This window comes from Panthera tigris, chromosome B1 (genome assembly GCF_018350195.1).
Source record: "Panthera tigris isolate Pti1 chromosome B1, P.tigris_Pti1_mat1.1, whole genome shotgun sequence".
NCBI lineage: Eukaryota > Metazoa > Chordata > Mammalia > Carnivora > Felidae > Panthera > Panthera tigris.
The window spans coordinates 43,186,021-43,211,939 of NC_056663.1; the positions used below are offsets into that span (position 1 = coordinate 43,186,021).

A 25,919-nucleotide genomic window follows, 5' to 3' on the forward strand; every position below is an offset into this window, starting at 1 on the left:
GTTAGTTAACACACAGTGTAATATTAGATTCAGGTGCACAACACAGTGATTCAATACTTCTATACAACATCCAGCGCTCATCACAACAAGTGCATGAATGATTTGTAAATAAAGTTTTTGGTTTATCCTTACTTCCTAAACATCATCAAACATTCAGATGTAGCCATTACCATATTATCCACCAGATATTGCATTACTTGCAATCTCTTCCTCTTAACTCTTTTTGATTAAGAATAATCATGACTCTTATCCTTCCCCAGATAACCTTTGCTATAATTCTAATTTTTTTTCAACTTCCTTTACTGCATCTTTTCTTTCTAAGCCACATTTCTTGAATGTATAGTTTATAACTACTAACTTTATGTATCTCACAGTAGTAATTTGACTTCAAATCTGAACATTTCACTTATTTTTTAAGTTACCCAAAAGTATCTTAAATGATATTTCTTTTTTTTTTTTTTTATTTCTCTGTAATATCTCACCATGTTTATCATCTTATTCCAACCCCTCCTCTCCATGGACTTTCACAGCATTAGTCTTCCCAGGTTCTCCCCTAATACTCTCTTTCAGTGAATATTCCCATCTCTCCCCTTAAAATTCTAGTGATTCTACAGTCAGTCTGTTCCTTTGCTAATGCTATGCTATTATGATTCACATTCTTTCCTATGAATTTGTTTATATGTTGTTATTATACATTACTAGCTGCCATACATATTATTTCCATTCGTTCCAGATAGGAACTTTCCTCACTGAGAGGCAGTGGCACAGGTAATACCTCTTACCACCAAAGGCTGCAATAGCAGAGGTCCAGTAGAGCTAGAAGAACAAAGCACAACAGAATAACTTTAAAACCTACAAGAAAGCTAAATTATCATTCAAACAACACACTCTAAATCTAAACTTAAACTGGGTGACTGCCTTCAAAAAAAGAAGACTTAAATATCAAGGACACAAGCGAAAATCACCCACTATATCAAGAACTGAAAAAAAAAAAAAAGAGAGAGAGAGAGAGAGAAAGCAACCAACTGATGCCAATATTGATATGAGACACATGTTGGAACTAGCAGATAAGATTTTAAACCAGCCATGGAGAACTGCTTCAGTGAACAATTACAAATTATCTTGAAAGAAATGACAGAATAGAAATAAAAGCCACAAAGAAAGCAAATAAAGTATTAGGATAGGCTCAAAAGTAAAGTGGAGATGACAAGGGTTAGAATCTCTGAACTTGAGGACAGATCAGTGGAATTTATCCAATATATGAAACAGAAAAATGAGCTAAGAAAATCCTAGAGCCTCAAATAAGCTGTGGAACAATACCAGATCTAAAATATATATCAGAATCCAAGAAAGAAAACAGAAAGAAAGTGGAGTTGAAAAGTACTCAGAGAAATAAAGGCTGAAATTCTGGTCAGGAAGATAGAGTAGGAAGCCCTGGACCCCCTACCATAGAACAAATACACCAATTTAGCAGTAATACATGGACAAATTCTCTTTATGATTAATCAAAAACTAATTGAAAGGCTTCTGCACCACTCTAGGAGAATGCAAAATCAGACTCATTAAAGCCAGTATGGAGATTTGGTATACCTTACACCAGGGACACTGTCCAGGGCACTGCCATATGATCACAAAGAGACCCTTCGGCTCCCAGCTTGACCAGGGAAGGAAAGGGATTTTTCACATGTCAAGTGCCCCAATTTTTCTGAAGGGGCTACCAAAAGAACTGTGTCACCAGTCTTGGAGCCCTGATGAGTTCAGCACAGCTAGCAACCCAGGCAAAAATAAAGGTGGTGACTTGGACTAGTTACACATAATTGATCTGCAATACCCACACTCAGCACAGAGTAAGTTAATGCAAATTCTAGCTTTCTGCTTTTCACTAGAGAAGGAAAAAGTTTATCCATGCATGCAGTGCCCCACTCCACCAAAACCGCTCATAGAAATCTCATCTGTCTCACCAATCCTGGAGCAGATAGACCTGGTACAATCTAGTTGCCTCTACAATCTAGAGACCAGAGACAGCAGTTTGGAATGGTAGATACCTTTGATCCTCCTTCCTACCCTGCACAGAGACAGCAGGACAAAAACAGGTGCCTGTTTCTACCTGAAGAAAGAAAAAGTTAGTAGAGGACCCCAAAATCAATGGCAAGGCTGATTTGGGGAGTCTGCAACTGCATAAGGCCAGTTGGTGAAGACTGGGAGAGGTGACTGCTTTGACTATGAGCCAACAACCCAAACAGTGAGTCAAGTAAAATGAAGAATCAGGAAAAAAATGTTTCAAACAAGGAACAAGATAAATCTCCAGAAATTGACCCTATTGAAATGAACTTAAATGATTAACATTAAAGAGAAGTTAAAAAGAACTCTCAGACACAAACTTCCAGCTACAAAATACTAAGCAATGGGGATATAATGTACAGTACAGTGACTGCAGTTAATTATTCTATATTATACTATATTGTCTATTTGAAAGTTGCTAAGAGAGTATATCTTAAAACCCAGTAACTGTATGGTGATGGATGTTAACTAGAATAACTGTGGTAATGATTTGACAACATATACAAATACTGAATCATGTTGAACATCTGAACCTGATATAATGTTAATGCCAATTATACCTCAATAAAAAAATAACTCTCATAAAGATACTGAGGTCAAGAGAACAATGCATGAACAAAGTAAGATTTTTTTTTCTTTTTGTTTTTAATATAATTTATTGTCAAATTGGCTAACATACAGCGTGTAAAGTGTGCTCTTGGCTTTTTGGGGTAGACTCCCGTGGTTCATCACTTACATCCAGCACCCAGTGCTCATCCCAACAAGTGCCCTCCTCAATGCCCATCACCCAGTTTCCCCTCTCCCCCACCCCCCAATTAGCCCTCAACCTGTTCTCAGTATTTAAGAGTCTCTTATGGTTTGTAACTATTTTCCCCTTCTCTTCCCCCATGGTCCTCTGTTAAGTTTCTCAAGATCCACATTATGAGGTAAAACATGATATCTGTCCTTCTCTGACTGACTTATTTCACTCAGCATAATACCTTCCAACTCCATCCACATTGCTGCAAATGACAGGATTTCATTCTTTCTCATTGCCAAGTAGTATTCCATTGTACATATGAACCACATCTTCTTTATCTATTCATCAGTTGATGGACATTTAGGCTCTTTCCATAATTTGGCTATTGTTGAAAGTGCTGCTATAAACATTAGGGTACACGTGCCTCTATGAATCAACACTCCTGTATCCCTTGCATAAATTCCTAGTAGTGCTATTCCTGGATCATAGGGCAGTTATATTTTTAATTTTTTGAGGAACCTCCTCACTGTTTTCCAGTGCAGCTTCACCAGTTTACATTCCCACCAACAGTGCGAGAGGGTTCCAGTTTCTCCACAACCTCGCCAGCATCTGTTGTTTCCTGAGTTGTTCATTTTAGCCACTCTTCCCGGTGTGAGGTGGTATCTCAGTGTGGTTTTGATTTGTATTTCCCTGATAATGAGTGACAAACAAATTAATAATTTAAAAAAGAGATAGGAAAATTCACTAGAAAGTTTCAACAGCAGACTAGATCAAGCATAAGAAAAATATCAACTTAAAGACAGGTCTGAGTAGCAAACAGACTAACTTACTGGGGTATTATCAAAGCCCAACTGACCTGGGGAAGAGAAATACCCAACTCCAGCCCACTTGGGCCATTCTGCCCCACCTAAGGAGGAAGAAAAAGAAAAACTGAGAAAGATTTGTGATGTGCATATTCCAGAGGCACAGGCCAAGTAAAACACTGAAAGTTAATCATATGACTAAAGAACACTTCTCTCCTCACAGCTGACCACTACATTACTGAAGGCATATTTATAGCAGTTCCTTTCACCTGCTACATCATGTCCAGCTATTGAGAAAAAATACCAAAGGCAAAAACACAATTTGAAAAGACAGAGCAAGTATCAGAAACAGACATGCCAGGAATGTTAGAATGATATTTATTATTATACTAAATGCTTTAATGGATAAACTAGACACTGTGTAAAAATAGATGGCCAATGTAATCAGAAAGATAGAAATCCTCAGAAAGCACCAAAAATAAATGCTAGAGATGAAAAAACACCATAACAGAAATGAAGTGTACCTTTAATGGCTCACTGGTAGTTGAGAAGTGACTAAGGAAAGAATCTCTGCACTTGAGGATATATCAACAAAACTTTAAAATCTGAAAAGAAAAAAAAAGACTAAAACAGAAGAATATATTCAAAGACTACAGTACAACCACAAAAGTTGTAACATACACATGATGGGAATACCAGAAAGAGAAGAAAAAGAGAAAGGAGCAGAAGATATATTTGAACAATAATAACTGACAATTTCCCCAAATTAATGTCAGACACCAAATCACAGATCCAAAAAGCTCACAGAATTCCACACAGAATTAAAACAAACAAACAAACAAACAAATAAAACCCACTACACCTTGGAACATCATTTTCAAACTACAGAAAATCAAATATAAAGAAAAAGTCCTAAAAGAAGCCAGAGGGAAAAGACTTCTAACTATAGAAGAACAATAATAAGAATTACATAAGATTTCTCTTCATAAAGCATGCACACAAGAAAAGATTAAAGCAAAATATTTAAAGCAATGAGAGAAAAAACACCCTGCCAAGGATTCTATATCTTGCAAAATTATCCTTCAAAAAGAAAGAAGTAAAGAATTTATGAGACAAACAAAAATTGAGGGAATTTATTGCCAGCAGACTTGTTTTCAAGAAATATTTTGAAAAAATCCTATATATAAAAGGAAAATGATATAGGTCAGAAACCTAAATCTACATAAAGGCAGACTGCCGATAAGGGAATATGATAGTAAAATAAAAACTTTTTTCTTATCCTTAACTGATATAAAAATTGTTCAAATAATAGCAACAATGTATTTAACTACATATGTTTATATGGACACCTTATATATCATATATACATTTTATATTCATATTTCATATATATATAATATGCTTATATATAAGTAAAGTGAATGAAAGCAATGATACAAGGGATGGGAGGAAAGAACTAGGGTTATTTTTTATTATAAGGGACTCACACTACTTGTGATATGATACAGTATAATTTGAAATGGACACAGTTGAACTCAGCAACATCATCAATCAACTGGATATAACTGACATCTATAGACTACTTCATCCAAAAATAGCAGAATACACATTTTTATCAAGTTCATATGGAACACTCACCAAGACAGACATTCTGAGCCATAAAAAGCACACTAGCAACTTAAAAGAATAGAAATAATACAATGTCTGCTATTAGACCACAATGGAATTACAAGTCAATAACAAGAAGATAGCTGGAAAATCCCAAACACATGCTTCCCGTGATGTTTGAGTGGCTCAGTTGTTAAGCGTCCAACTCTTGCTTTTGACTCAGGTCATGATCTCTCTGTTCGTGAGTTTGAACTCCCATACTATAAGCACAGAGCCTGCTTGGGATTCTCTCCATCTGTCTGTCTGTCTCTCTCCCTTTCTCTCTGCTCCTCCCTCCCCAGCTCATGCATGTGTGCTATCAAAATAAAAGAAAATTTTAAAAAACTTCATGCTTCTAAAGGACACACGGATCAAAAAAGAAATGTCAAAAGAAAATTTTTTTAACTAAATAGAAATAAAACACAGCTTTTCAGATTTATGGGAAGCAGCAAAAATAGTGTTTAGGGGGAAATCTATAGCATTTAATGCATATATTTAAAAAGAAGAAAGATCTAAAATCAACAATCTAAGTTTCCCCCTTAAGTAACTAAAAAAAGAAGAGCAAATTGAATCCAAAGTAAACTAAAAAAAAGGAAATTATAAGATACTGAAAACAGGAAATCAACACAGAAAATGAATAAAACCACAAGCTGGTTCTTTGAAAATATCAATAAAATCAATAAGCCTCTAGCCACACAGTCTAACTTAAATGAGAGAAAATAATTACTAATATCAAAATTAAAAAGGCAGCATAACTATGGATCCCATAAGTACTAAAAAGATAATATAGGAATATGATGAGCAATTCCTCACCCACAAATTTGAAAATGTAGCTGAAATGGACCAACTCCTTGAAGAACACAATTCGTCAACCCTCACACAAGATGAAATAGACAATCTGAATGGGTCTGTATTTATTAATCAAATATAAAATTAATAATCTTCCAAAACAGAATGCACAAGGACCAGATGGGTTCATTGTTGAACTCCTCCAAACATTTGAGGAAGAAATTATACCAATTCTCTACAAATTCTTTCAGAGTATAGAAGCAGAGGGAATACTTTCTCACTCATTCTGTGGGGACAGTATTATCCTAATACCAGTCAAAAATATTAAAAGAAAACTTCAGACCAATGTCTCTCATGAACATATATGAAAAAATCCTTAGCAACATATTAGCAAATCAAGTCCAACAATTAATAAAAATAATTATAAATCATCAACAACTTGGATTTGTCTAAAGTATGCAAAGCTGGTTCAACATTCAAAAATGAAGTAATGTAAGGTAAGCAATTACAGAAACAGGTTAAAAAAGAAAAATCAGTAATGTTTCACAGGACAAAATCAACATGTAAAAATCACTTGATTCTATACACTAACAAATTTAAAACTAATAAACTTGCTTTAAAAGCAAACCCATTTATAATAGCACCCAAAAGAATAAAAAAGGAATAAGTTTAATAAAGGAAGATCTATACCCTATAAACTATAATACAGTGATGAAAGAAACTGATGAAGATGCAATAGTAAGATATCCTGCATTCATGAACTTTAAAAAAAATATTATTAAATGTCCATACTACCTAAAGCAATCTACAAATCAACACAATCCCTAATTCACTGGAATTCTTCACAGAACCAGAAAAAAAAAAACTAAAATTTTTATGGAGCCACAAAAGAATCCAAATAGCCAAAGCAATCTGGAGAAAGCTGAGGAATCACAATTCCTGATTTCAAACTCTATGGCAAATCTACTGTAATCAGAAAATTATGATATTGGCTTAAAAAAACAACAGATAGAAGAACAGAACAGAATTAAGAGCCTAGATATATACCCACACATAGAACATCAACTAATCTTTCACAAGGGTACCAAAAACACACAATGGGGAAAGGATAGTCTCTTTAATAAATGGTGAAAAAAACTAAATATCCAAATGCAAAACAATTATATTGGACCCCTACCTTACACCACTTACAAAAATTAACTTGAAATGGATTAAAGACTTAAAGATATAAAGCCATAAAACTAGAAGAAACACAGGAAAACCTCCTTGATGTTGGTCTTGGCAATCAGTTTTTGGCTTTGACATGAAAATCACAGGAAAGAAAAGCAAAAAGTTTTAAATGGAACTGCATCAAACTAAAAAGTTTCTGCACAGCAAAGGAAATACTCAACAAAATGAAAAGGCAATATATGTATTGGGAGAAAATATTTGCAAACCACATATCTGTAAGAGGTTAACCAAAATATATGAGGTATTTCTATAACTCAACAGCAGAAAAACAAATAATCCAATAATAAATGAGCAAAAGACATGAAAAGATGTTTCTCCAAAGAAGATATACAACAGATATATAAAAAGGTGCTCAACATCACTAATCATGAGGAAATGCAAATCAAAACAATGAGATATCACTTCTTACCCAACAGGGTGGCTTTTTATCAAAAAGACAAGAGATAACAAGTGTTGGCAAGGATGTGGAGAAAAGGGAACCATTGTATGTGGTCAGTAAGAATGTAAATGAGTATGGTCATAATGGAAAATAATATGGAGATTGCTCAAAAAATTAAAAACAAAACTGAACTATGATTCAGCAATCTCACTTCTAGATATACATCCAAAAGGAAGGAAATCAATTTCTCAAAGAGATATCTCCATTCATATGTTCATTGCAGGAATATTCACAATACCCATTATATGGAAACAACCGAAGTTTTCAAGGATGGATGAATGGGCATAGAAAATGTGTTATGTATGTGTGTGAATATCATTCACCCATGAGAGAGAAGGAAATTCTGCCACTTACAACAACATGGATGAACCTAGAGGACATTGTACAAAATGAAATCAACCTGAGAAATACAAATACAGTAAGATCTCACTTAGGTGTGAAATCTAAAAACAAAAAGTTGAACTCATTAAAACAGAGTAGAATGCTGGTTACCAGGTGGTGGGGGTTGGGAGAAATGGAGAGATGCTAGTCAAAAGGTATAAGCCTTGGAGCGCCTGGGTTGATTAAGCCTCCGATGTCAGCTCAGGTCATGATCTCACGGTTTGTGGGTTTAAGCCCCACATCCAGCTCTATGCTAACAGCTTGGAGCCTGGAGCCTGCTTCATATGCTGTGTCTCCCTCTCTCTCTGCCCCTCCCCACCCCGTGCTCTCTCTCTCAAAATAAATATTTTAAAAAAAGGTATAAGCCTTAAGTTATAAGATGATTAAGCTCTGGGGATCCAATGTATAGCATGGTGACTGTATTTAAAAATAATGTGTTATACCCCTCCCCCACTCATGCACTATCTCTCTCCCTCTCAAAAAATAAATTAATTAATTAATAATAATAATAACATGTTCTAAACTTGAAATTTGCTGAGAGTAAACCTTAAGTGTTCTCACCACCCTCCCCCCACACAAAATTATATATACAAAGTTATATATATAAAGTTATATACATATAGATTTATATATATAAAGTTATGTATATATAGTTATATGTAGAGAGATTTATATATATAAAGTTATATATATAGAAAAGGCTGAGTGCTGTATTAATATTATGGTAGAGGGTAAATTACTTTTAATTCTAGTATAAAAGTTAAAAGAGAAAAATATTAAAAATAACTATCACTAAAAAACATGTTAAAAGGTCCCCTAAAGAATGTCAAAAAGAAATTCCAAAAAACGAAGGTGATAATATCACATGAAGGCTTGGAGCATCATAAAGAATTGGGTGGGGTGGGGGGGAGATGGATTAATATAGTGGTAAATATAATGGGCAATCTCTTCATTCATGAGTTTCTTAAATCTTATTTGGTTGTTGAGACAAAAATCATACAATATTATCTGATACTTAACGTATGTAAAGGAACATTTAATCAATTGTATTTTAAAAGTGCAGAGAATAAATGAACCCAAACAGTAACAGTTTCAATATTTTACTGAAATAGTATAAAGTCCATAATAGTAGGAAATACTTTAAAAAGAAATATTTTAAAACACTATAAATAAATCATAATGTAATCTACAAAATGTCCAAATACCCAGATGAAGGCAAGAAGAGACAAAGGAATTAGTAACATAGAAAAAAAACAAAAACAAAAACAAAAAAGAAACACCTGGGTAATGGCAAACAAAAACCCTAAGACATCAATAATTAATTTATGTATAAATAGTCTAAAAATAGTAAACAAAATACAGAGTACACAGGAGAAAAAAGAAACACACTGTGACCCAACTAAATACTCTTAAGAATCTCATTTCAAATATAACAGAGGTAGACTGAAATGAAAATAATGGAAAAATATATGTGACATGAGTATTCATAAAAATAAACCAAAGTGGCTCTATTAATACCAGATAAAGTGGACTTAGTAGCAAAGAAATCTACTTGGGACAAAGAGAGTCATTGCATAATCATAAAAGCATCAATCCATCAAGAAGACATGGCAAACCTGAGGTGGCAAAGTGGCCACACTGTGGAAGGTAGGAGCTGTGGGGAGTTGATTTGGGGGAGAAAAGAACTGCAGGTGCTGCGAAGGGAAGGAGCCCTGATCAGGGAGGGAGGAACAAGACAGAAAGAGTGAAAGCATGTGCAGGAGACTGCAGAAGAAAAACTATTCCCCAAAACCACTGACTGGGAAAAGAGGGGCTGACCACCCACTGCAAGTTTGCATAAGTAATGGAGCACAAATCTGAAGCTTTGGAGATCTGTGCCATCACCAGGGTAGTGCATGGAGGATTTGATGGTGCTCTAGTAAGGAAGGAGAGGAGAGACCTGAGAGCAGGCAGCCTGGCCCCTGGATCACCTGGAGAAACACAGTTCCCCTACTTGGAGTGCACATGGGAGTGGTGACATGGCCTCTCCAGGGACAAAAGACCCAGCCAGGTGCCATTGAGCTGCCCCATTCTCGAGCATAGGAACAGATGCACTGGCTGAGGGCAGCAAATCTCAGTGCCAGGTTTTGGCTGCACAACACCATAAATTCTAAACCACTGCACAGTTGTAAAACCAATTTCCAGGACAAACCAGCAAAGGGCAAAAGTGCAGTGAGACCCTCCCAGAGAGGGTCAGCACAGGTCCTCACAGGGTGGATCTCTAATATTTGGAGTTGTGAAATCCAGCTGCACACCTGAGATAAAATACAGGAGTACTGTACCACCTGGCAGGCAGACAGTTCAGACACAGGCAGAGTGAAGGCAGGGATCTGGCAGAAGCCAGGGACACAAGAGGGATAATTGTTGGCTCTTCTGTGAGGGCTTCCTGAAGAGTGGTGGGCACAAATTTCCTGCTTGAGGTAGGAAAGAACAGGACAATGCTATTTTCCTCCATGCCCATCAACACTGACCAACTTCAATGAGCAAAACAGTGCCACACAGTGTAGGCTAGAACCACTTACACCAAGCCCCACCCTGCTGCACCCTGCAGGTGTATCTCCAGTAGGGCAAGTTCACCTGAGAATCTGTGCGGCAGGCTTCACCCTCATAAAACACAACACAAACCACTCGCACATACTAATTCTACCATTCATAGGGTGCTGCAAAGCTTCAGCTCTAAGGGAAATAGGATCTAGCTTCCCTTTGTGTGTGTTTTGTTTTTTTGGTTTTTTTGTTTTTTTTTTGTTTTGTTTTGTTTTTTTTTTGGACCACTTTTTACCGTAGCCATTTCTCTCAGGAGCAAAAATTTAAAAAAAAAGATTTTCCTAATAATCACACAAAAAACTAGTTGCACAGACAAAATGACAGATGAAGGAATTCATCCCCAAAGAAAGAACAGAAAGAAGTCATGGCTAATGATTTAATCAACACAGATACAAGTAAGATGTCTGAAACAGAATTTAAAAACAACAATCATAAGGATACTAACTGGGCTTGAGAAAAGCATAGAAGACAACAGAGAATTCCTTCCTGCAAAGATAAAAGAACTAAAAACTAGTTGAGAAGAAATTTAAAAAAAATGCTATAACCGAGATGCAAGACCAAGTAGATGCAATGACAACAAGGATGGAGGAAGCAGAGGAACAAATCAGTGGTACTGAAGATAAAATTATGGAAAATAATGAAGCTGAAAAAAGAGGGAAAGAAAGGTATTGGATCATGAATGTAGACTTAGGGAACTCAGTGGCTTCTTAAAGCACATTAATATTCACCTCAAAGGAGTCCCAGAAGAAGAAGAGAAAGTAAAAGGAAGAGAAGGCTTATTTGAGCAAAGTATAGCTAAAATTTCCCTAATCTGGGGAAGGTAAGAGACATCGAAATCCTAGAAGCACAAATAATTCCCATTCAACAAAAGCCAGCCATCACTAAGACGTATCATAGTCAAATTAACAAAATACACACACAGGAAACAAATCCTGAAAGCAACAAGGGAAAAAAGTCCTTAACCTACAATGGAAGACAGAACAGGTTCACAGATCTGTCCACAGAAACGTGGCAGGACAGAAGAGAATGACATGATATATTCAACATGCTGAATAGCAAAATATGCAGAAAGAATGCTTTATCAAGCAAGGCTGTCATTCAGAAGAGGAAAGATAAAGAGTTTCCAGACAAATAAAAATTAAAGGAGTTAGTGACTACTAACTAGCCCTACAAGAAATTTTAAGGGAAAGAAAGACCAAAATCAACAAAGACCAGAAAAAAAACAGAGACCATCACCAGAAACACCAACTTTAGAGGTAACACAATGGCACTAAATTCATCTTTCAATAATCACTCTGAATGCAATTGGACTAAATGCTCCAAACGAAAGACAAGGGGCATAAGAATGAATTAAAGAAAAGAAGACACATCTATATGGTGCCTACAAGAGACTCATTTTAGACCTAAAGAGATCTGCAGATTGAAAGTGAGGGGATGGAGAACAATCTATCATGCTAATGGGTGTGAAAAGAAAGTTGGAGTAGTGATACTTATATCAGACAAACTAGATTTTATAACAAACACGGTAAGAGTTGATGAAGAAGGGCCCTATATCAACAAAAGGAGTGTATCCCCCAAGAAGATTTAACAATGTAAATATTTATGCCCCCAACTTGTAGGAACCTAAATGTAAAAATCAACTAATAATAAACATTAAAAAATTCATTGATAATAATACAATAACAGTAAGGGACTTTAACAGCCCACTTCCCTCAATGGATAGATCATATAAGCAGAAAAATTAACAAGGAAACAATGGCTTTCAATGACACTCTAGACCAGATGGACTAAACAGGCATCCAGGATATCTCATCTTAAAGCAACAGTATACAATGTCTTCTCAAGTACACATGGAACATTCTCCAGAATAGATTACATATGGGGTCACAAATCAGGCCTCAACAAGTACAAAAAGATGGACATTGTCCCATGCATATTTTCAGACCACAACACTATGAAACTTGAAGTCAACCACAAGAAAAAATGTGGAAAGACCACAAATACATGGAGATTAAAGAACAACCTATTAAGAACCAATGGGTTAACCAGGAAACTAAAGAAGACATTTAAAAAATACATGGAAGCATGTGAAATGAAAACATGATGGTCCAAACCTTTGGGATGCAACTAAGCATTCCTGAGAGGGAAGTATATTGCAATACTTCAAGGAGCAAGAAAAGTCTCAAATACACAACCTATCCTTACACCTGAAGGACCTAGAAAAGCAACAGCAAATAAAGCCTAATGCCTGTAGAAGAAGGGAAATAATAAAGATTAGAGCAGAAATAAACAATATATAAATACACAAACAAAAAAGAGCAGAACATATCAATAAAACTAAGAGCTGGTTCTTTGAAAGAATTAGTAATATTGATAACCCCCTAGCCAGACTTATCAAAAAGAAAAGACAAAGGATCTAAATAAACAAAATCGTTAATTAAAGAGAAGAGCTCACAATCAACACCACAGAAATACAAACAGTTATATGGGAATATTATGAAAAATTATATGCAAAAAAAAAAACCTGGGGAATCTTAAAGAAATAGATGAACTACTAGAAAAATACAAATTACCAAAACTGAAACAGGAAGAAATAGAAAATTTGAACAGACCCATAACCAGTAAATAAATTAAATCAGCAACCAAAAATCCCCAAAAGTCCAGGGCCAGATGGCTTCCCAGGGGAATTCAACCAAACATTTAAAGAAGAGTTAATACCTATTCTTTTCAAATTGTTCCAAAAAATAGAAATGGAAAGAAAACTTCCAGACTCATTCAATTAGGCCAGCATTACCTTGATTCCAAAACCAAAGTCCTCACTAAAACCAAAAATTATGGGCCAAAATTCCTGATAAACATGGATGCAAAAATTCTCAACAAGATATTAGCAAATCAAATCCAATAGTACATGAGAAGAATGATTCACCATAATCAAATGGGATTTAGTCCATGGTTCAATATTTGCAAATCAATCAAGGTGATACACCACATTAATAAAAGAAAGAATAAGATCCATACGATCTTCTCAATAAATGCAGAAAAAGAATTTGATAAAAATACCACTTCCATTCTTGATAAAAAGCCTCAACAAAGTAGGTACAGACAAAACATACCTCAACACCATAAAAGCCAAATACAAAAGGCCACAGCTAATATCATCATCAACGGGGAACTCTGAGAGCTTTTCCTCTAAGGTCAGGAACAAGACAGGGATGTCCACTCTCACCATTTCTATTTAACATAGGACTGGAAGTCTTAGTCTCAGCAATCAGACCAGAAAAAGAAATAAAAGGCATACAATTCTGCAAGGAATAAGTCAAACTTTCACTATTTGCAGATGACATGATACTCTGCAGAAAACATGAAAGACTCCACCAAAAAATTGCTAAAACCAATACATGAATACAGCAAAGTTGCAGGCTACAAAATCAATATACAGAAATTGGTTTCAATTCTATACACCAATAATGAAGCAGCAGAAAGAGAAATCAAGGAATCAATCTCATTTACAATTGCACCAAAAACCATAAGATACCTAGGAATAAATCTAACTAAAGAGGTAAAAGATCTGTACTCTGAAAACTATAGCACACTTATGAAACAAAGTGAAGAGGGCACATAAATGGGGAAAAAAATCCATCTTCATGGATTAGAAGAACAAACATTGCTAAAATGTCTATACTACCCAAAGCAATCTACACATTTAATGCAATCCCTATCAAAATACCATCAGCATTTTCACAGACCAAAAACAAACAATACTAAAATTTGTACGTAATCATAAAAGACCTCGAATAGCCAAAGCAATACTTAAAAAGAAAAGCAAAACAGGGGGCATAATGATTCTGGGCTTCAAGCTTTATTACAAAGCTGCAGTCATCAAGACAGTATGGTATTGCCACAAATGCAGACACATAGATCAATGGAACAGAATAGAAAACCCAGAAATGGATCCACAGCTATATGGTCAACTCATCTTCAACAAAGCAGCAAAGAATATCCAATGGAAAAAATACAGCCTCTTCAACAAATGGTGTTGGGAAAACCAGACAGAAACAAGCAGAAGAATGAAACTGGACCATGCACAAAAATAAATTCAAAATGGATGAAAGACCTAAATGTAAGACAGGAAACCATCAAAATCCTAGAGAACACAGGCAACAACCTCTCTGACATTGGCCGTAGCAACTTCTTACTAGACACATCTCCTGAGGCAAAGGAAACAAGAGAAAAAATGAACTATTGAGTCTTCATCAAGATAAAAAGTTTCTGCAGATAGAAGGAAACAATCAATGAAGATGAAAGGCAAGAGAAGATATTTGCAAATAACATAACTGATGAAAGGTTAATATCCAAAATCTGTAAGGAATATATCAAACTCAACACCCAAAAAACAAATAATCAAGTTAAGAAATGGGCAGAAGACCTGAATAGATGTTTTTCCAAAGAAGACATCTAGCTAACAGAAACACGAGAAGATGCTAAACATCACTCATCATCAGCGAAATACAAATCAAAAGCACAATGAAATACTACTTCACACCTGTCAGAATGGCTAAAACTAACAACACAGGAAACAACAGATGTTGGTGAGGATGCTGAGAGGTGAGAACCCTCTTATACTGTTTTGGGAATGCAAACTGGTGAAGCCACTCTGGAGAACAGTATGGAGGTTTCTCAAAAAGTTAAAAATAGAACTACCCTATGATCCAGGATTTGGTATTTACCAAAAGAACACAAAAATACAGATTTGAAGAGGCGCATACACCTGATTTTTATAGCAGCAATATCAACAATAGCCAAAGTATGGAAAGAGCCCAAATATCCATCGACTGATGAATGGATAAAAAAGATGTGGTATATATATGTATATATTACTCAGTCATCAAAAAGAATGAATTCTTGCCATTTCCTATGACGTAGATGGAACTGGAGTATATTATGCTAAGTGAAGTAAGTTAGAGAAAAGATAAATACCATATGATTTCACTCATATGTGAAATTTAGGAAAGAAAACAGATAAACACATGGCAAGGTGGAAAAAAGGAGAGAGGGAAGCAAATAATAAGAGACTCTTAATGATAGAGAACAAATAGGGTTGGTGGAGGGAGGTGGCTTGGGGATGTGCTAAATGGGTGATGGGTATTAAGGAGGGCACTTGTTATGATGAACACTTGGTGTTGTATGTAAGTGATGAATCACTAAATTCTACCCTTGAAACCAACATTACACTACAGGTTAACTAATTCGAATTTACATAAAAATTTGGAAAAAAAATCATAAAGCAAATCTTCACAAATTTAAAAGGATCGAAATCATATAGGATATATTTTCTAAACACAATGAAATCAAACTAGAAATCAAAAGACAAGGACAACAGGAAAACTCTCCAAATTTGAACAATACACTTTTAAAAACCCATGAATCTAGAAGTCTCGAAGGAAATTTTATAAGTACATATAATTGTATTAAAGTGAAAATACAATATATTCTTTTAGGCTGCGGCTCAAGCAGTGCTAAGCAGGAAATTTTAGTCTTAAAATGCTTATAATAGTAAAGAGGGAAGGTCACAAATTGATAATATGTTGTTCTATCAATGAACTAGAAAAAAATTAAACCAGAATAAGGTATAAGGGAGAAAATAAACCTAAGAGCTAAATGCTATGACATTGAAATAAGACAATAGTATGGAAAAAGCAAAAAACACTACTTCTTTGATAAATTCAATAAATTGAAAAATCTCTAGCAGGACTGACAAAGTTAAGCAGAGAGAAGATAGCAATCATTGACGTCAGAAATGAAACACTTCTATTAAAAGGATAGTAAGGACTGTGACAAAACTTCACCCATAAATTCCATACCTGAAATGGAATGGACCTATTCCTTAAAAACCACAAACCACCATAACGATACATATAAAACAGATAAAGAAGATATTCCTAAAACTATTAAATAAACTGAGTTAGTAATTAAAAATCTTCCACATGCATATACACACAAAAATTCCCAGGCCTAGTGATGTCACTAAAGAATTTTACCAAATATCTTAAAAATTAACATATACTTTATATAACATTTTCCAGAAAATAAAATAGGAAATAACACTTCCCAATTTATTTTATGAGGCCATTAATACACTAACAGAAAAATTAGATAAAGTCAGTACAAAAAGAGAAAATTATAAACCAATATTTCTCATGAACCTTGACAAAAAATTCGTCAAGAAATTATTAGCAAATCAAATCCAGTCATGGATAAGAAGAATTATCCACCAGAACCAAATTGTAGCTTTCAAGATATGCAATACTGTTTTAACATCTGAAAATAAGTCATGAAATCCATCATATCAACAGGCTAAAATAGAAAACTCATATGATCAGATCATACAGAAAGCCATCTGTAACACACAACATTTGATGGGGGAAAAAAAGCTGTTAGCAATCTAGAAGTAAAGATTTCCTCAAATTTATAAGGAGTATATTAAAAAAAACAACAACCATTATCCTCAAAAAGATTCAGAAAGACTGAATACATTATCCCTAAGATTGGGAACAAGGTGAGAAAGTTTGCCCTCACTATTGTGATTCAACACAGCACTAGAAGTTGTAACAAGCACAGTAAAGCAAAGCAAAGAAATAAAAAGCATACAGACTGAAAGGGAAAAAAGAAAAATGTCCCTATTTGTAAAAGACATATCTATGTAAAAAAAATCTCAAGGAATCTATCTAAAAAACAAACTTTATAAAATTAATGTGTGACTTCAGCAATGATGTAACCAGATCAACACAAACAAATAAATTGTATTTCCAGATAACAACATGTGGAAACTGAAATTAAAATACAATACCATTTACAGTTGCTCCAAAGAAAATAAAATGATCTGGTATATAACTTAAAAAAAAACTCTGTGCAGGATATGAATGCTAAAATTACAAAATGCTATTGAAAGACATAAATGAAATAAATGAAGAGACTCACTGCATTCATGGGTTGGAAGACTCGACGTGTCAAAAATGTTAATTCTTGCCAAATTGATCTATAGGGTTAATACAATGTCTATCACAATACCAGCAAATTTGTTTGTATTCATGAAATAATCTAGTCCAAAATTTATATGAAAAAGCAAAATATTTACTATAGTCTAAAAATCTTGAAAAAGAATAAAGTAGGAGGAATCATGGTGGCCTATGTAAATGCCAATTTACAGGTAAACTAAGGAAAATAGGATGGTATTGACAGTAGTATAGACACATAGAAGAACTGAAGAAAATAAAGAACCCAGAAATATTTCCACAAAAATATGCCCCATTGACTTTTTGACAAAGATGCATGAGCAATTTGATGCAGAACAACCTTTTATATCAATGGTGTTGGAACAAATCACTTCTTCAGTCAAAAGAATGAGGCTTGATTCATTCAAGTATCACACCCTACACAAAATTATCTCAAAGTGAACAATTAAATGTAAATAAAAGTATAAAGCTTTTAAGACAAAAAAAAAATAACATGCAGTCTTGAGGAACTAGGGATACATGGAGTTCCTAAATTTGATACCTCAGCCTCCATTCATAAAAGGAAAAGTTGATAAATTAATTCTCATCAAAATTAAAATTTTCTGATCAATAAGAGACCTTATAGAGAGGATGTAAAGACAAATTACAGACTGGGAATAAATATTGGCAAACCACCTATCTGGCAGAGGACTTGTATTTAAAAATATATAAACTGTTTAAAAACCAACAATAAAAAACAAACCAATCCAAGTAGAAAATGGGTAAAGGACATTAATAGACATTTCATTTCATGAAAATATGTTCAATATCACTGGACATTAGGGAAATGCAAATTAAAATTGCATGAGATATCACTACACGTCTATCATAATGACTAAAATTTAAAATCTTGTTACTTTTAGTTTTTTTTTTTTTTTTTGAGAGAGAGAGAGCAAGCGAGCAAGGGGGAGGGACATAGGGAGAGGGAGAGAGAGAATCTTAAGCAGGTTCCATGCCCAGCATGGAGCCAGATGCCAGGCTTGATCTCACAACTGTGAGATCTCGACCTGAGCCGACATCAGGAGTCAGATGCTTAACCAAATGAGCCACTCAGGTGCCCCTAAAAAAATTTAAATACTGATGAAATGGTGGCAAAAATGCAGACACTCCATCTTTCCTACATTGCCAGTGGAAGTGTAAAATGGTACAGACACTCTGGAAAATACTTGATAATTTATTTTAAAAAACAAACAAACTTACCTTATGACCTAGCAATCATATTCCTGGGCACGTATCCCAGAAAAATAAAAATTATGTCCACACAAAAAATTTCACATGAATGTTCATAGAAGCAATACTTTAAATAGTTAAAGACTAGACAAGGTAAAGTGTGAGAACATGTAGAGCTGGTGTTTCTTTGTGGGAATGTGGTTGTTTAGAAATTCAATTTCTTAAATAGATTTCAAGTAATTGAGATTTTCTATTATTTCTCCCCTCAATTTTGATAAGTTGTCCTTTTCAGCAAAGTTGTCATTTCATCTAAATTACCAAATTTATTGACATACAGCTTTCATAATCCTCCAAAATATCATTTTATTTTCTGTATGACTAATCATGTCTCCCTACATCCCTAATATTGATGGAATTTGTTTTTGTTCTAGAAGAGTCTTACTAGGGGTTATTAATGTTAATTAGTCCTTGTAAAGAACTAAATTCTGACCTTTAATTTTTTCTATTCTTTTTCATTTTTCTATCTCATTGATTTCTACCCTTATCTGCATTATTTCTTTCATCTACTATGTTTTAACCCTTTGTAGAGTTTTGCATTTGGTATAGGAAGGCAAATTAATTTAATGGCAACCATTCTGAACCCTCTTGTTTCTGAGTTTTAGACCTTGGGTAGGGAACTGGGGTGATAAGAGTATCTCTTACTCTAAAGCTTGACCTTTCCTCCTAAGAATCAGTCTTTCTGGTCTCAGTTGAATGTCTGGGTGTCAGCAAAGTCACCCTACTCTGTCCAGGCTGAAAATACAACATCTCCCAACACTGTTTGACCTTTAGTATTATCTCCATTTTACTCTCTGCCCTTTAGTAGAGTTTTATCCAGCACATAGGCAGGCTAATCTTTAGTCAGGGACATAAGGGCAACTCCCCTCTCCATAAAAAATCATACGTCTCATGGCCCCTCTTCTCTGGTCCTGTGTCATGCCAGTTCCAGCTGCTTCAGCAATGCTGAACTCCAAATTCTTCAAGTTCTGCCTGGTTCTAACTCCCTATGCTCTGGTTAAGACTTTATCCTCGGAGGGCCAAGTTGAATGTGACTCATCTTCTGGGCTTTCTTTTCTCTCAGAGAAAAAAAATTCCTGATCAGCCTATTGCCAAATGTCTCAAAATAGGAGTCTCATGTATTTTGTTCTGCTTTTTACTTGCATATGGTAAAAAACAAAACAATGTTGTACTAATTATTTTTAATTTCATTGTCTCTCAGTTGCAATGTGGCAATAGAATCTGACTCTTCACTTGCATTTACTTCTTCCCAATCATCTGTTCTCACAAAATAAATATCTCACAGACTAAAGCTAACTTTCTCACATATTTAAAATTTCTTGACTCCTATCTGCATTTTGGGAACAACACAAACTCCTGTGTTTCCCATGTGAACCTATTCAGATTCTATACTCAACATGCTTTTGCATCCTCACTTTCCCTTTCTATAAGGCAGTTCTTTCTATAAGGTCATTCCACACAGTAATTCCCACTACTTCCTCCTCTGCTCAGGCCCTACAAAATCTCAATTAAAATGACTCTGGGGAAGAGCCAAGATGGTGGAACAGCATGAAAGTTTTTTGTGTGTCTTGTCTCCGTGAAATACAGCCAGACCAACATTAAACCATCCTGCACACCTAGAAAACTGATCTGAGGATTAACATAACAATCTGCACAACCTGAACCACAGAATTCAGCAGATACACAACATGGAAAGGTGAACTGGGGAAGAGAGAAGCCACGGAGGACAGGGAGCTGCTTTTGTGTGCAGAGAGAGGACGGAGACGGGGGGAGGAGGGGAATATGGGAAAAGCACCCCCCCAAAAGCAGCTGGAGAGAAAGTGGAAAAGTGAAAACAGCCACAGGGACTGAACTAAAAAGGGATAAAGGAGAAAGGAGAGGGTTTAAACTACATTAAGACTATAAACAGGGGGAGTGCAGAGTCTGAAACTCCACAGCTAGATACCTGGCAGTGCTCTGGTGGGAAGGGCAAATCCCCTGGAGCAAAGTGGAGCCTGGGGTTCTTCAGGCCACATGGGGAGAGGTGGTTCTCCTGCTGGGAGGACACCTGGTAGAGGCTGTGTGGGTCCCCCAAAGGCAAGGGCCCAGTGGACCCAGGAGAACAACCACATTCACTGGTGCTGGAACACCATCGTTAAGGGTGAAGCATGGTGTCAGATGTGTGTTGTGATTTTCAATAATCCCTCAAACTCTGCTGCTACACTATCACACAAACTTTTTCTGGGGCGGGCTGGCACCCGGCCACTGTCTCTAGGCATCAGCAGCAGCATGTTCCCACAAACTTCCTGGGTGCAGCCAGCACCCAGCCATTGCACGGTGAGACCCTCCTGCAGAGGGGCAGAACAGGTCAAAGCCACAGTCCCTCAGACGTAACAGGTTGGGAAAAAGAGCTGCATCTGAGACAAAACTCAGGAAGGAGACACTGCCTGGGGCTTGGTCACGGACTGTGTAAAACTGGGGAGTGGACAGAAGTCAAAGACAAAGGATGGGTGCACAATTGCTGTTCAGGGAGAACAGAGTTCCAATACTACAGACTGGGTAGCTGGGTGCACCATTTTCACCACTCCTGTGAATGAACATACACACCTACAAGCACCACAAAAATCCATCCCAGTAAGCTAAGCAGCGCCATCTAGTGGAGAACAGAGCCATTACTCTAAGTCATGCCCAAATGGGCAAACTTCACTCCTCAGGAACACAAGTCTCTCTGCCTGCTTAGTGTATAGACTATAAAGCTCATCATAATTTGACTTCTAGGGGAAAATAAAGTAATTTCAGTTGTATGTCACTCTGTTCGCTGGTCCATCTATTGAATTTCCTTTCTTTTCTTTTTTGTTTCTTTTCTTTTTCTTGAATACAGAAAGAGAAAAAATTAATTTTTATTTCCAATTTTTGTTAAAAATACTTTTAATTTTTTTCTACTATATTTTCTACTTTTGTGTAATATTTTTAAATTCTATTTTACTTCCATCAATTAATTTTAGTCTACTTCAGTGTATCCATTTATCAAAATTTCAAAGAATTTCCTTTTGTTTTTTTTCTTTTTGTTTTTTCTTTCCCCTATTTTCTCTAATCTATCAAGCCCCTTTCAACACCCAGACTAAAGATATAGCATCATTTATTCCATTTTGTGTGTGTGTGTTTGTTTTTATTTTTTTAATTTTAGTATTTCCTTAATCTTATTTTTTATTTTAATTTAATCTAATTTAATTTTAATTTTTTTATTTACCTCATTTTTTACCTCTCTGAGGGGAGAAAAGATGAAAAAACAAAAACAAATAAATAAAGACCAAAGCAACAAAGACTAGAAAGGACCAGAGAACACCACCAGAAACTCCAACTCTACAAGCAACATAATGGCAATAAATTCATATCTTTCAGTACTCACTCTAAACATCAATGGACTAAATGTTCCGATAAAAAGACATAGGGTGACATAATGGATAAGAAAACAAGATCCATCTATATGCTGTTTACAAGGGACCCACTTTAGACCTAAAGACACCTTGATATTGAATGTAAGGGGATGGAGAACCATCTATGGTCAACAAAAGAAAGCCAGAGTAGCCATACTTATATCAGACAATCTAGTCTTTAAAGTAAAGATTGTATCAAGAGATGAAGAAGAGCATTATATCATAATCAAGGGGTCTATCCACCAAGAAGACCTAACAATTGTAAACATTTATGTGCCAAATGTGTCAGCACCCAAATATATAAAGCAATTAATCACAAACATAAAGAAACTCATTGATAGTAATATAATAGTAGGGGACCTCAACACCCTGCTCACAGCAATGCACAGATCATCCAATCAAAACATCAACAAGGAAACAATGGCTTTGAATGACACACTGGACCAGATGGACTTAAAAGATATGTTCAGAACATTTCATCCTAAAGCAGCAGAATATACATTCTTCTCCAGTGCACATGAAATATTCTCCAGAATAGACAACATACTGGGACATAAATCAGCACTCAACAAGTACAAAAAGACTGAGATCATACCAGGCATGTTTTCAGACCACAACACTATGAAACTCCAAATCAACCACAAGAAAAAATTTTGAAAAGGTAACAAATACTTGGAGACTAAAGAACTCCAAATACTTGGAGAGTAAATAACATCCTACTAAAGAATGAATGGGCTAACCAAGAAGTTAAAGAGGAAATTAAAAAGTTCATGGAAGCCAATGAAAATGATAACACCACAACCCAAAACCTCTGGGACACAGGAAAGGCAGTCATTAGAGGAAAGTATATAGCAATCCAGGCCTTCCTAAAGAAGGAAGAAAGATCTCAGATATACAACCTAACCTTACGCCTTAAAGAGCTGGAAAAAGAACAGCAAATAAAACCCAAAACTATCAGAATACAGGAAATAATAAAGATTAGAGCAGAAATTAATGCTATAGAAACCAAAAAAAAAAAAAAAAAAACAAAACAAAAACAAAAACAAAAAAAACAGAACGGATCAATGAAACCAGAAGCTGGGTCTTTGAAAAAATTGACAAAATTGATAAACCACTACCCAGTTTGATCAAAAAGAAAAAGAAAAGGACCCAAATAAATAAAATCAAGAATGAAAGAGGAGAGATCACAACCAACACAGAAGAAAATAAAAACAATAGTAAGAGAATATTATGAGAAATTATATGCCAATAAAATGGGCAATCTGAAAGAAATGGACAAATTCCTAGAACCATATACACTACCAAAACTGAAACAGGAAGAAATAGAAAATTTGAACAGACCCATAACCAGTAGAGAAATCAAATTAGTAATCAAAAATCTCCCAAAACACAAGAGTCCAGGGCCAGATGGCTTTCCAGGGGAATTTTCCCAAACATTTAAAGAAGAGTTAACACCTATTCTCTTGAAGCTGTTCCAAAAAAATAGAAATGGAAGGAAAACTTCCAAACTCTTTCTATGAAACCACCATTACCTTGATTCCAAAACCAGACAGAGTCCCCACTAAAAAGGAGAACTATATACCAATTTCCCTGATGAACATGGATGCAAAAATCCTCAACAAGGTATTAGCCACCCGGATCTAACAATACATTAAAAAAATTATTCATTCTGACCAAGTGGGATTTATACCTGTGACGCAGGACTGGTTCAATATCCACAAAACAATCAATGTGATTCATAACATCAATAAAAGAAAGGACAATAACATATGATCCTCTCAATAGATGCAGAGAAAGCTTTTGACAAAATACAGCATCCTTTCTTGACAAAACCCTCAAGAAAGTAGGGATAGAAGGATCATACTTCAAAATCATAAAAGCCATATACAAAAGACCCAACACTAGTATCATCCTCAATGGGGAAAAACTGAGAAAGCATTTGACAAAATACAGCATCCTTTCTTGACAAAACCCTCAAGAAAGTAGGGATAGAAGGATCATACTTCAAAATCATAAAAGCCATATACAAAAGACCCAACACTAGTATCATCCTCAATGGGGAAAAACTGAGAGCTTTCCCCCTAAGGTCAGGAAAAAGACAGGGATGTCCACTCTCACCACTGTTATTCAACATAGTATTAGAAGTCTTAGCCTCAGCAATCAGACAACACAAAGAAATAAAAGACATTCAAATTGGCCAGGAGGAGGTCAAACTTTCACTCTTCACAGATGACATGATATTCTATATGGAAAACCCAAAAGATTCCACAAAAAACTGGTAGAACTGATTCATGAATTCAGCAAAGTTGCAGAATATAAAGCCAATGCACAGAAATCGGTTGCATTCCTATACACCAACAGTGAAGTGACAGAAAGAGAAATCAAGGAATCGATCCCATTTACAGTTGCACCAAAAACCATAAAATACCTAGGAATAAATCTAACCAAAGAGGTGAAAAATCTATACACTGAAAACTATAGAAAGCTTATGAAAGAAATTGAGGAAGACACAAAAAAATGGAAAAAGATTCCATGCTCCTGGATAGGAAGAACAAATATTGTTAAAATGTTGATACTACCCAAAGCAATCTACATATTGAATGCAATCCCTATCAAAGTAACACCAGCATTCTTCACAGAGCTAGAAAAAATAATCCTAAAATTTTTATGGAACCAGAAAAGACCCCAAATAGCCAAAACAATCTTGAAAAAGGAAACCAAACAGGAGGCATCACAATCCCAGACTTCAAGCTGTACTACAAAGCTCATCACAATCCCAGACTTCAAGCTACACTACAAAGCTCATCACAATCCCAGACTTCAAGCTACACTACAAAGCTGTAATCATCAAGACAGTATGGTACTGGCACAAGAGCAGACACTCACATCAATGGAGCAGAATAGAAAACCCGGAAATGGACCCACAAACGTATGGCCAACTAATCTTTGACAAAGCAGGAAAGAATATCCAATGGAATAAAGACAGTCTCTTCAGCAAGTGGTGCTGGGAAAACTGGACAGCGACATGCAGACGAATGAACCTGGGCCACTTTCTTACACCATACACAAAAATAAACTCAAAATGGATGAAAGACCTCAATGTAAGACAGGAAGCCATCAAAATCCTCAAGGAGAAAGCAGGCAAAAACCTCTTTTTGACCTCGGCCACAGCAACTTCTTACTCAACACATCTCCAGAGACAAGGGAAACAAAAGCAAAAATGAACTATTGGGACCTGCACAGCAAAGGAAACAATCAGCAAAATTAAAAGGCAACCAACCAACAGAATGGGAGAAGATATTTGCAAACTACATATCAGATAAAGGGTTAGTATCCAAAATCTATAAAGAATTTATCAAACTCAACACCCAAAAATCAAATAATCCAGTGAAGAAATGGGCAAAAGACATGAATAAACACTTCACCAAAGAAGACATCCATATGGCCAAACTGACAGATGAAAAAAATGCTCAACATCACTCATCATCAGGGAAATACCGATCAAAACTACAATGAGATACCACCTCACACCTGTCAGAATGGCTAAAATGA

The 25,919-nt window shown here is 35.5% G+C and overlaps 1 protein-coding gene across 2 annotated transcripts in view; it reads right to left on the minus strand.

The window, feature by feature from the left end:
- Window positions 1-25,919, minus strand: part of LOC102960701 (A disintegrin and metallopeptidase domain 3-like) — a 124,200-nt gene that overhangs the window by 84,643 nt on the left and 13,638 nt on the right. The window lies entirely within an intron of this gene.